The following is a 12,967-nucleotide window of genomic DNA, read 5'->3' as shown; positions in this document are numbered from 1 at the left end:
TTTTATTTTATTAATTTTAATGAACATTTACACAAATTTTGGATTTCCATTCATTCATTGTTGCACTTTTCTCCCTGTCCCCCTCCCCCACCAGTTTTTGCTCCTCTCTTCGAAAAGCAAAAGAAAAACGCCTTCATTGGTTTACAATCACCCCTTCTCCAAGTACTCCACTATGTGACCTTAATTCTGGACTCTGTCAAGTTGAGTATAACTCGTGGTGACCCTATGAACAACAGATCTGAACCCTTTCCTATCTTGTACCATCCTCACAATCTCTGACACGCTTAAACCCATTGCTACAGGCATTGTGTCACTTCATCTGCCTCTATTTCTCTGTTCTTCCACCTTCCCAAGCAATACTTTCTCCAAGAATATGCCCAAGGTATGTGAGACAAAGTTTAGTCATCTTTGCCTCCAAGGGGCACATCAAAGGCTATACCTTCTCCAAGACTGTTAAATACTCAATACTTATTGCCAATACCACAGTTCAAAGGCATCAATTCTTTGCTCATCCTTATTCACAATTCAGCTCTCAGCAACATAGCAAGAGATTGAAAAGACCATAACCTGAATAAGGCACATTTCAGTCCTTAAACTAAGTAATTGTTTCTCAGTAATTTGGAGAGGTCTCCCACCATAAACTTTCCAAGTACGATATGTTAGAAAATATCTAGCTATCTAACTAGGAAGCTCTGGTGGTCAAATGGTAAGGAACTCTGCTACCAACCCAAAGGCCTGTGGTTTGACTCTACCAAAAATAGGCAATCTCTTCTGATGTTACTTACTACTTTTAAAAACCAGCTGAGGGGTCAGCTATGGCTTGGTTCTAATTCACCAGCTCATGAAAAGAACAACTAGCTGACTGACTAGAAAAGATGTATCCCTATAAATGGTTATCCCTAAGATGTATATACAAATTAAGTTTTTCAAAAGATAATTAAAAAATAGGCCAGCGATAGTGGGATAAGAACAGCCAAAAATTCAAGTGATATTCAGAAGGGACTGTGGAATGAGAGATGTCATTCTCAATGTCACTGATACTGGTTGAAAGCAAAAATTATTGAAAAGTTTTGGTTATTTTTTTTTTGCCTGTGCTGTACTTATTATTCAAGACAAAGTTTACTTTAGATAATAATAAATTATAAGCAAAATTGCAAAGAATGGGAAATCCAGACACCTAATTGCATTCATAAAATACCTTTACATTGACTAAGAAATAATCTTTGAAAATAAATAAGGACATAATGTGTATTTTTTAAAATGGGAAATATGTGTATCAGAATTATATTCTTTCACCGTAACATTTGATTTTTATGTTATTGTTGTTGTTGTTGTTGTTATGTGCTGTTGAGACACCTGCGACTCATAGCAACCCTATGTACAATAGCCCTAAACCCTGCTCTATCCCTTGCCAATCTTATTGTTTCCAACACATCTCTCCCTATTACTACAGTGACTGAATCAAACCATCTCATTGAGGGTCTTCTCCTGTGCTGTCCCTTCACCCTCCCAAGCATGACGTCCCTCTCCAAGGACTGATCCCGCCTTCCAACATGTCCAATGTATGTCAGATGAAGTTTCAGAATCCTTGCCTCCAAGGAGCAGCCTGGCATCACCCTCTCCAGGTCGACCTTGTTTTAACTCCTAGCAGTGCATGGTATATTCTATACTCTTCTCCAGCACGAAAGCTCAAAGGCATCAACTCTCCTTCTGTCATCCCTAGTCATTGTACAGCTCTCTGATGCATAGCAAGTAATTGCAAAGACCATGGCCTGTATCAGGCACACCTTAATCTCCAGACTGACATCCTTACTCTTTAGTACTTTGAAGAAGTCTCTGACAGCAGACTTTCCCAAGTCAATTCATCTATTAATTTCCTGGCTGCTGGTACCAAGAGTGTTAACTGTAGAACCAAGCAACAAGCTGTCAGCAATCTCAATTTCTTCATTATCCACCAAGATACCGCCAATCTGCCCAGTGGTGAGAATCTGTTTTCTTGATGTTGATCTTCAATCCATATTGAAGGCTGCAGTCCTTGACCTACTACAGTAAGCACTTCAGGTCCTCCTCAGTTTCAACAAGCAGGGTTGTGTCATTTGCATAACTCAGATTGTTGATGAGAATACCTCCAATCTTGATGCCATACTTCTCATAGAACCCAGCATCTGGATAATGTGTTACACATATAGATTGAAAGGATATGGAAAGAGGACACATTCTTGACACACCCCCTTCCCTGTTTTGAACAATGCATTGTTTCCTTGGTCTATTCTGATGACTGTCTCCTGGTCTAGGTATAGGTTTCGCATTAGCATGATAAAGAGTTCTGAGATTTCCATTCTTCTCAGTCATACACAATTTGTTATGATCCACACCGTCAAATGCCTTTGCATAGTCAATGAAACACAGATCGACATTCCTCTGGTACTTTCTGCTTTCAGCCAAGATCTATCTGACCTTAGCTATTATAACCCTAGTTCCACAGCCTCTTCTAAATCCAGCCTGCACTTCACTGAGCAAATACCCAAGAAATTGAATGTGATATGAAGAAGACCATAACATGAGATTTGGAGAAAAAAAAATCCCTAATAACCTGTAATATGTGAACAACACAACTTGGCTTGCTAGATGTGAGAAAGACTTAGAGTACTAACTGAAGATCAAAGATGAGAGTCTTCTTCTCTACATAAAAAAAAGAAATTCTTGCAAATGGACTAACAACATCTCGATAAAAGGAAAAAAAATTGAAGTTGTCAAAGATGTCATTTTACTTGGACTTAAAAATTAATGACAGTAGAAGCTGCAATCAAGAAATTAAAAATACATTTCTATTTGAAAATCTGCTACAAATGATCTCTCTAAAAATTAAAGATGAAGAATATAATTTTGTGAACTGAAGTGTGGCTCACCCAAACCATGACCTCCATAATCACCTCAAGTTCACAGGGAAGTTTAAAAATTAATAAAATGAGAGAAAATGCCCACAATATCTTGCACTATAGAAAAATATACTCTTGCTGTTGTTGTTGTTGTTGTCCTTTATTTGGATTTTTTTAAAGGCAGAAAGAGTGGCAGGAATAGGACAGGAAAGAAAGGTAATATTCTGCTGCCAAACATGAGAGCATGCTTTAGTCTAAAGACTTTGTTTTAGGATATTTGAAATCCCGTTTATTTTTGTGAGTGGTTTATTTTAACTTGCTGTTATAAATCTTTAATTATTCTGTGATAAATTTTATAAGTACCCACATAAAATGAGGAAGTTTCTTGTTTTATCTGATTTTTTTTAAATATTTCCCCCTCTAGGTGACTTTTAATCTATGGCCCTCAGGTCTGTTTTTCATAGTTTTTGTTCAAACATTCTTCTAGGTCATATAGCCCTAGTGTGTCCTCTTGACGTATAGCTGTAACTTGTAGTTGCTGTGAAGCTGAACACTGTGACACTGATGTGTAAAATGCGATAATGTTTACTCACGGCGGACAGTGTTTGGTGGAGTTTCCCAATTAAAACAAGCTTGTGTTCAGAATGAAGTTTCATAGTAGAGTGTATTCGGGGTGAAGGGGGGAGGATTGTATATCAATGAAGTAATCTTTCTTATTTCTTTTACTTTTCAAAGAGAAGAGCGAACTGGGGGGAGGGGTGGGCAGTGAGAAAAATGCAACAATGAATGAATGGAAATCCAAAATCTTTGTAAATGTTCATTAAAATTAATGAAATAAAATTAAAAAAAATTAATAAATGGTACTACCATGGAAAGGAATGTTAAAAAAAAAAGCTTGGAATCAGGAGTGGCATCCACTTTCGTAATAGCCTGCCTTCAGAAACCCTATGTACCTGAAGAAAAGTCACGCAAGTGTTGAGGACTTTTGTTCATAGGTTCCCTATTAGTCACCTACAACTCATTGTCACTGACACTTAACAATAACAACTGTATTTTTTTTCCCTTTCTCAATTTATAGAATTATCTTGGCACACAAACCAGAAGCATAAATAAAGAGAGAGAGAGAGACACAGAGAGAGGGAGGGAGAGAAAGAGGGAGGCAAAGAGAGAGAGAGAGAAATGAGAGAGAGAGGGAAAATTACACAGAATATAAACATAAAGCATATACTTTTTAAATATAAGCACCTCATCATTGCAGCCTTCGGTACTGAATGCACCTGAGTCAAGAAACCAGAAATCTTTGCCACTAAACCAATAGGCAATGTCATGATAGTTGGAGAAAAGTTTGAAACTGTCAATGACTTCCTCTTACTTGGGAGCCACAATCAATACACTTGGTACTAACAGTCAGGAGATCAGGAAATGTATTATTACATTGGGAAAATCTATAGGGAGAGAAACCTCCACATTTTTGAGGAACAATGATGTCAGTTTGAGGACCAAGGTGTTCTTGATTTAGGCCATGATCTTTTCAGTCACTTGTTAGTCATCTGAAAGCTGGACAATGAAAAAGATGCAAGAAGAATTGATGTTTTTGAGTTGTGGTGTTGGAGAAGAGTACCAAGTATTACATGGACTGCCAAAAGAACAAGCAGATATGTCTTGGCAAAGGTTCAGCCAGAGTGCTCCTTGGAGGCAAAGATGATAAAGCTTTGTTTTACGTATTTAGGGCATGTGACTAGGATAAGCTGTTCCTTGAAGAGGCATAGTTGGAAAGGCGGAGGGTCTGGTGAAAGAGAGTAAAATACTCAACTAGGAGGATTGTCACAGTGATTGCCGTGATGGGCTTGAGTGTGTCAGAGATTGTGTGGATGACATAGGATAGGACAAGGCTAAGATCTGTTGTTCATGGCATTGCTATGTCTCAGATTAGACTTTATGGCACCTAACAACATCAATAACAACAATCCCTTCTTACCCAGGAATGAATGAATCAGGGAAATACAAAATTTTCGATAGAAAATACAATGTAGCTTTAAACTTCTCTAACGTTTAGGAAGAAGAAAATATGAACTGATTTCAGGGTCTCGTAATTTTCTGTTTGTAACTTCAGTCTTTGATCTGTCGTACTAGCTCATTAACTTGAACGTGAAAGGGAGATATATAAGAAATAATTTAAAGGATAAAGATGCTTAGCTTCAGAAAAGTTGATATAGTAAAAAATTGTGTTTGAAGTATTGAATTCACTAGACCACATTTGACTTGTGTAAGGCCTAGAGGCTTCAGATTTCCTCGACCTAGTACCTCATATTGTGACCAGCCTTTGACACTTACACCAGTTGCTATAAAATACTCTCATTTTTATGTGAGCCATGACATGAAAAACTTTGAGTTATAACATTAAATCATTGAGTTATGATATTACTTTGGAGGATATCCATGGCTATAAGAGGGCAATGTGCAACTAAAGGGCACTTGGAAAATCGTATGAAGTAAATCATCTTGTTGTGCAGAACTCTCATAGGTCAGCATGTTAATCTACAGTGTCCTCCAATGACAGCTAGCATTATTTCACTTATTGCTGATGATAATTTTTAAAGGTGAGTGCTATCATTTTGCTCATATTAGAGATAGACAAGCTGGAATTTCAAAGATTGCTAAGTAGCAATTACCATTTTCATTCTTTTTTTTTTAAATCTATTAAAACAGGAGGGGAAATATATCCCGTAAATGGACCATATTCTCTGGAACTCATTTCCAACAACAGAAAGTAATATTTTACAAGGTAACTTGAAAAACATTTTCCACATCTTAATTTTTCAGAATGTGGTGTAACACCTTCAAGAGTAGTCTCATTTTCCTACTGTTTTACTCAGGAGCACATGTTTTTGCTTGCAGGGAAAGAAGTATTTGAGTGATATTCAAATTAGAGTTAAAAAAAGTTCCAAGTATTCTTCATGTTTTTTGTTATAGTCTATAATGTTATTACAAATCCTGACCTTTCACTTCTGTTTCATTCTGACACAGCTGCTCACATATCTCTTCTTTCTCTGACCTTTTTGTTGTTAGATGCCTTCATCTGGATGATGATTCATGGTCATCCTAGTATGATAATGAATCTTGTACCATCCTCTCTGCTGTATTTAAGTTCACTATTATAGTTACTGCATCCATCCATTTTCTGAGGATCTTCACTTATCCAAGTATAATATTATTTCCCAAGTACTGGCCTCTTCAGAAAACATGCCCAAAGTATTTAAGACTGAGTTTCATCATCCTTATCGCTAAAGAAACCCTGGCTGCACTTCTGTCAACACAGATTTAACTCTTCTTTTGACGCAAGTCACATAAATCTAACCCTGAAATCAGCTCTTAAAAGGACATTCCTTTCACACTGCCAAATAAACAGACCTTGATTGCAAATTTGGAGATGCACAAGGCACTCTTATTTCTGAACTTCTAGTTACAAATTTAGGGATTACCTGTTTATCTTTTCATAATGAAGCTGCAAACTTGGAAGTCCCCATTAAGCTCCAACACATCTGACCTGCTAGCTGCCATAATATTTTATTTTACAAGTCACTAAAGAAACAGGAAATTCTCTACTAATTATTATAATTTTATTATAACACAAAATAATAATGAAAAGACTCCAACAAGTTTTCCTCTTCATAGAATCCAGCTTCTCTGATAATTTGCTCAGCATACAGATTGAATAGGTGTGGAGAGAGAATACAATCCTGACATACTTTCTGCAATTTTAAACCAAGCAGTACCTTCCTGTTATGTTCACACAACAACCTCCTGATCCAGGTATATGTTCTACATGAGCACAATTAAGTGTTCTGTGATTCCCATTCTTGTCAATGTCAGCAACAACTTGTTATGATCCACACAGTCAAATGCCTTCACATTATCAATAAAGCAGAAGTATATATTCTTCTGGTATGCCTTACTTTCAGCCAGGATTCATCTGACATCAGCAATGATATCTTTGGTGCCATAGACTCTTCTAAATATTGCTTAAACTTCTGGCAGTTACCTATCTATATGTTGTTCCAGCCACTTCTGAATGATCTTAAGCATTATTTTGCTTTCCTTGATACTAATTATATTGCTTGATAGTTTCCACATTGTGTTGGATCACCTTTCTTGGGAGTGGGAACAAATATGAAATTCTTCCAATCCATTGGTCAGACAGCTGGTCTCCAAATTTCCTGGCATAGACTGGTGAGTACATCCAAGGCTGCATCTGTTAATTGCAACAAGTCAATTGGTATCCCATCACTTCCTGAGGCCTTATTTTTTGCCAGTGTCTTCAATGCAGCTTCCACTTCCTTCTTCATTACCATTGGCTCTTGTTCATATTGTTCTTCCTGAAATTTTTCAATGTCAATTAGTTCTTTCTGGAACAGTGATTCTATATGTTCCTTCTCACTTTTTTAGTCATTAAATGTATAGTATCTTTCAATATTGCAACACAAGGCTTAAATTTGCTTTTTGTTCTTTCAGCTTGAGAAATGCAGAGCAAGTTCTTCCCTTTTTATTCTCCAATTCCAACTCTCTGCACATTCCATTATAATACATTGCTTTGTCTTCCCAGTTTGCCCTTTGAAATTTTCTGTTCAGCCCTTTCACTTTGACATACTTTCTTTTTGTTTTGCCTTCTCGATGCTCCAGTGAAATCTTTAGAGTCTCTTCTGACATCCATTTCTATTTTATCTTTCTCTTCTGTTTTTGTAATGACCTTTTGCTTTCTTCATGGATGATATCCTTGATATCATCCCACAACTCATCTAGTCTTTAATTATTTGTACTCAAAGCCTCAAACTTATTCTTAAGATGATCTTGAAATTCAGAGAGAATTGATTCAAGATCATATCTTAGTTCCTGTTGACTCTTGAGGAGTGTGGAATCAGGATTGGAGGAAGACTCATCAATAATCTGTGTCATGCAGATAACACAACCTTGCTTGCTGAAAGTGAGGTGAACTTAAAGCACTTGCTGTAGAAGATCAAGGAATACAGCCTTCAATATGGAATGCATCTCAATGTCAAGAAAACAAAGATTCTTACCACTGAACCAATAGACAATATTATGATGGATGGAGAGGAGATTGAAATTGTCAGTAGCTTCATTTTGCTTGAATCAAGAATTAACAAGGAGACAAGAAATAAGGAGATGCATTTCACTGGGAAAATCCACAGTTAGGGACCTTTCTCCATTATTGAGGAGTAATAAAGTCAGTTTGAGGACTAAGATGTAACTGATTCAGGCTATCATCTTTCTGATTACTTGTTATGCATCTGAGAGCTGGACAATGAATAGGGATAACATAAGAAGAAATGATGCATTTGAGCTTTAATGTTGGAGAAGAACACTGAACATCCCATGGATAGCTAGGAGAACAAACAGATATGTCTTGGAGAGGGTGTAGCCAGAGTGCTACTTGGAGGCAAATATTATAAGGCTTTGTCTCACACACTTTAGGCATGTTGTTAAAAGGGGCTATTCCTTGGAGATAGACATGATACTGGGAAGGGTGGAGGGTCAGCAAAGGAGGGGAAAACCCTCAATGAGATGGATTGACTTGGTAATTGCTGTAATGGGCCCTTCATGTCAGGAAATGTGAGGATGGGTTCAGAATTTTTGTTCATAGTGTCATTATAAATCATACTCAACTTGATGGCACCTAACAACAACAACAACAGGTTTTCAGAGGCAGTAAATGGTTTTGGAAAGGAAGGTCCAGCTTTCTTTTGTCGAGTAGCTTGAGGATTAGAAGCAAATGCTTTTGGGATGGCAGTCTAATACCTTCCTACTAAGCCACCAGAGCTCCCTTTCTTATTGGGTGTTGTTGTTGTTAGGCGCTATTGAGATGAGTCCAAGTCACAGCAACTTTCGGAACAACAGATCTGAACCCTGTCATAGATGATGCCTTCCACATCATCCACTATCTCCTCCCTTGATTTTTTTTGGTCTTGACAATTGCCTACATATTTGCATCAGCTCTCAGATCTTGTCTAGGTAACAAATGCACTTCAATTTTTCAGAAATTCCAGGAGATTATAATAATCTCTTGGGAAAAAGGTATAAAGAATACATTTTTCTTTGGATCAAATAAAATTCTTTGTCCTCTAGGTCTTATGTCCTTAAATCCAGCTCTTTTTTTTATATGTGAAAGCTCAAGGAACTCTATAGAAGTACCACATACAGGTGTTTTGAAGGATAAATCCAGCTGCGGTATAAGTCAACATGTTTCTTTCAACTGCCAAAGTGTCACTGTAAATGTTTTAAAATCATCAAGTTACTCATACTTTTCTACTCTTACTAACTGTAAAACTAAAGAAACATTTTTCATTAATTGTTGTTAAGTTCACTGAATCAACTACAACACATAGTGCCATATGAACAACAGATTTGAATCCTGTCCTAACATGTGTCATTTTCATCATCTCTGATAACACTTGAGCTCATTGCTACAGTTATAATGTCAGTGTATCTCTTTGAGGATCTTCCTTTCCTTGCTGATGCTACTCCTTTCCAACCACTATATCCCTTTCCAAGGAATGACCTCTCCTAGCAATATGCCCATAGTATCTGGAACAAAGGTTTATCATCCCAGCCTCCAAGGAACACTATGTTTTCACTTTCTCTAGAGACAAATCTGTTTATTCTTTTGACAATGTATGAGATATTCATCAGGACATTAATTCTATTATCTTTTAAAATTCTTGACCCATATAAATCATATTTGAATAAAATATTTCCTGTTAAATATCACTTAGTTTGAGATTACTAGGCATCAGAAATATGTAATAGGTAATCACAGTACCTAACTTTGACAAAGTGGCTATATTTGTGCCAACTAAACTTATGAAATCTTATTAAAGGAATTAAATTTTCTTTTTGTCCCTTGAATTAAAAACAGATTGAGTTTTAGCAGCCATCACACAGTCTTGAGTATGTTGTTGTTGCTGTTAAGTGCCATTGAGTCATAGGTGACTCATAGCGACCCTATGAACAAAAGTCCTGTATAACTTTCATCCTCTCTCCAGGTTCATAGGGTCTCCAGAGGCAAGCTATTATAAAAGTGGATACCACTCCTGCTTCCAAGCTTGTTTTCATTGAGGTGCTCACTAAGCACTGTCCACTACGGGTAACCATTCTTGCATTTGAGTAATCAGTGTCACAGTGTTTGGCTTCACAGCAACCATGACTTAACCTCTGTACAGCAAGTGGACATACCAAGGTTACATGACCTACAAGAATGTTTCACCAAAAAAAAAGGCAGGCCCTGAGGGTCGTGGAGTAGTCACCCAACTTTGGCTTGGGAGCATAGCTTTCTGTCTGCTAGGCTGACTTTCTCTCTCTCTCTCTCCTGTTGTTGTTGTTAAGTGCCATAGAGTAGCAGGCCCTATGAACAAAAGTCCTGGACACTTTTAAAACTTTCATCCTTTCTCCATGTTCATAGGGTTTCCAGAAGCAAGCTATTATGGAAGTGGATGCCACTCCTGCTTCTAATAACTTTAAAAAGTCATTCTAGCATTTCAGGACACCTAACTTTTGGAATTAATACACGAGAGAAAAACAGACTGCTTTGTGTCTAAATCATCATTATATTTTATTTTTTGCTTATATGATCTCAGTCCTAGGCCTGATTTACACATCTAAAGTAAGTGACTTCTCTAAATTAAGAAATGAAGAGCAAGAATTTACATCACAGAGGAATAATTTCAGGACCTACAATTTAATCCCCATGGAGTACTGCCCAATGGCAAAAGAAAAATTGTTAAAATTATGAAAGATCAAGTATGAATAAAAAAAGTCTTTTGGTTGTAAGTCACTAAATGTTATCTCACACTATCATATGTTAGGGATCCTTTGAAGTATTTAATTGCCAAAGTGAAGGAAGCACTCAAAAGAGTCACAGCTTCTTCACTTTCCAAGTTAGTGACATTATCAAACAAGTTTTTCATGAGGCTTCTGGAAAAGGGACTCCAAATTTTCTATGATTATTGCTTCCTAGAATTCATAAGAGAACACTTATCTCTTGCAATAGCCAAGAAAAGATAAAATCAGAGAAATTCCACTTTATTTAAAGATCATATCAATGGGGGGAAAAAAACAAACCCAAAAACCTTTCACTCACCTCTAGAGCCATGTCTTTATTGGAAATGATAGATTAAGAGTCTCTGTGAAAGAAAACCCAGTAAGGAAAAGAGGGTTCAGTTTCTCTCAAAAGTGCAAAAAATTTTACTTGAACCTATTTCATATCACTGTGGTGGTTATAAGGACTAAAGAACTGTTTCCTTAAAAAATATATCCAAGAAAACCCTAGGAAGAAAAGTGTACTCTGTAAAATTTTAGTTCACCAAGAGTCAGAATCAACTTGACACCAACTGTTTGGCTAGGGTTAGATAGGTAATTTCCTATTTGAAAAAGAGATTTAATTTAAATTAGTAAAGTTAATTGATCAATATTTCATTTTTTTTTTTTGGTGTATCACTTCTGGTTATCTAGTGGTAAGAAGCTGCACTTCAATCTCAAAGATGAATCTACTAGCTGCTCCTCTGGAGAAAGATGGGTAACCTCCTCCTGTTTAATTAATTGCCTCTAAACACTTGCTGGAGGGTCAGCTATGGGTTGGTTCCAACTCAGTAGTACTCAACTATAACAGCAACAATTATAAAATTTATCTTAAACAGGGAAATTTTTAAAAAGCTGGATATCATTTATGGAGAAATGTCCACAGTAATGAAATGTTGAACCACCTATAGCTGGCACAGTAATAATTAGTTATAGAAGAAAACCTTTGATTATTACACTGAAAATATAATTAGACATATCATTGTTATTATCCTTTTCCAGGAGCATCAGTGCAGTTATATTGACTAAAAACTATTTTAGGATATATCGTAGAAATTGTGTCAAGAAATGACAAATGGTCAAATTTAAGTTGTTCTCTGTTTTCTGAACCAAACTCATTATACATAGTGAAGTCATAGAAGCAGCAAATTCTGCTTGTAAAACCTAATTGTAAAATGAGAAACTTATTATGGCCTTAGGTTAGAAATAATTAGAGAAATAACAGATCCAGTGGAAGTAAAACATTCCTTCTTTCTGATTTCCTATGAGCTTGCACATTTGCAGCTCACTAGTTTCATTTGCAGCAGAAATATTGAAAACACATTTCAAGGTCTCTTACTGATTTGAGAAATTTATTGTACCTTAAGGGCTGTCAGAGGAAATTTGCAAATTACTACTCCAAATTATTTCAATAAGAAAATATACTGATATGTTCAGGTAATGAAAAGGGGAAGAAAGATTAACATAAGTGTCATTAAAAAAATCCAAACACAAAACACCAAAACGATTGTATTGCATAAATCACAGGTAGACAAAGATATTTCCTAAACATGACACTGTGCTGAAATGCATGAAATAATATCTTTATACATTGTTTCTCATTCTTTTCAGAATATCTTTTTTATTTCAGTGCTGAAGTATTTACTGAACTCCTTCATTCTTGTGTACCACTAATAAGATTCAAACTCATTTCTTTCTTCCTTGAAACTGTTTAGTGTATAATTAATTAAACAACCATTCCCCTCTGTAGATATGATTGTTTCTCCACAGTATGATAAATTACTTTAAATAGTTTAAGATTCAATATTGTTGTTGATACATGCCTTTAGGTGTGGACCAACCCATAACTGACCCTCCCACAGATGTTCAAAGGTTGTTAATTGCATAGGTCACCCACCTTCCTTCTACAAAGCAGCTGGTGGATTAGAACTTCTGTGCCTATAGGTTTGCAGAGCAACTTTATCCTAAATGGCCAACAGAGAGCGAACCCCCAAAATATGTTTATGTAGGCATTCTCTATAATCAGAAATTTAAAAAATCCAAAACTTACTGCCCTAAAGTTAAGCTCAGTTCATAATAACCTTCCAACAAGTCTCTAAGAATTTAAGTATTTATATGAAGAACTACTTATATTCAGTTTAATTACACTTTTAATAAAAAAGTTGTTAATAGTAACTTATTTTTAAGCCATTATTGTAGCAATATATTAAGTTTATTAA

The sequence above is a fragment of the Elephantulus edwardii genome, unplaced genomic scaffold (assembly GCF_000299155.1).
Source record: "Elephantulus edwardii isolate Elephantulus edwardi_28Jun2011 unplaced genomic scaffold, EleEdw1.0 scaffold00488, whole genome shotgun sequence".
In the NCBI taxonomy this organism is placed as follows: Eukaryota; Metazoa; Chordata; class Mammalia; order Macroscelidea; family Macroscelididae; genus Elephantulus; species Elephantulus edwardii.
Note: the sequence above shows the minus strand (reverse complement) of the source record.